The sequence below is a fragment of the Nerophis ophidion genome, linkage group LG05 (genome assembly GCF_033978795.1).
Source record: "Nerophis ophidion isolate RoL-2023_Sa linkage group LG05, RoL_Noph_v1.0, whole genome shotgun sequence".
Classification (NCBI taxonomy): domain Eukaryota; kingdom Metazoa; phylum Chordata; class Actinopteri; order Syngnathiformes; family Syngnathidae; genus Nerophis; species Nerophis ophidion.
Genome location: NC_084615.1, coordinates 34,242,311 through 34,243,218, shown reverse-complemented (window position 1 = coordinate 34,243,218; position 908 = coordinate 34,242,311).

Genomic DNA, 908 nt, shown 5'->3' with positions numbered 1-908 from the left:
TATATAGCCCTAAATCACAAGTGTATCAAAGGGCTGCACAAACCACTATATTACTACTATATTACGGACCTTTGATCCCTCAAGCGGTACTGCATCAAAAACCGGCCTCTGTGTATAAAGGATATCACCACATGGGCTCAGGAAAACTTCATAAAACCACTTTCAGTAATTACAGTTGGTCGCTACATCTGTAAGTGCGAGTTAAAACTCTACAATGCAAAGCGGAAGTCATTTATCAACAACACTGAGGAACGCCGCTGGCTTCGCTGGGCCCGAGATCATCTAAGATGGACTGATGCAAAGTGGAAAAGTATTCTGTGGTCTGACGAGTCCACATTTCAAATTATGTTTGGAAACTGTGGACGTGGTGTCCTCCGGAACAAAGAGGAAAATAACCATCCGGATTTTTATAGGCGCAAAGTTCAAAAGCCAGCATCTGTGATGGTATGGGGGTGCATTAGTGCAATTTCCCAACTCATATGGAAACCGGGTTTCTATGTAGATATCGATGTTTATATAAATAAAAATTGATTGATTGATTGATTGATGCATCAAGGTTCCAGGGGGGCTTCCTTCTATCTGTCTGCCCTTTTTCTTACCTTCCTTTTTGTCCCCTCCCCACTTTCTTTCTCACATATCTCGGTTTTTTATAGATTTTCCTTATCGCTATGCAGTCCTGCTCAAGAGTAACATCACGGCTCTGAGTAACAGAGTCGCAATGCTACCACGTAGTGTACATGTTTGGTATCACCATGGCGAGATTTTTAATAAAAAATTATTTGGAAAAAAAAAGAAAAGATTAATTGTACGTAAATGGAACCCCCTACAAGGCAACGTTGATTTTTTTGAAAACATATTTTTTAGCATAAGTGTCAATTGTATTTTTGACACAAACATCAGTTCCGCAT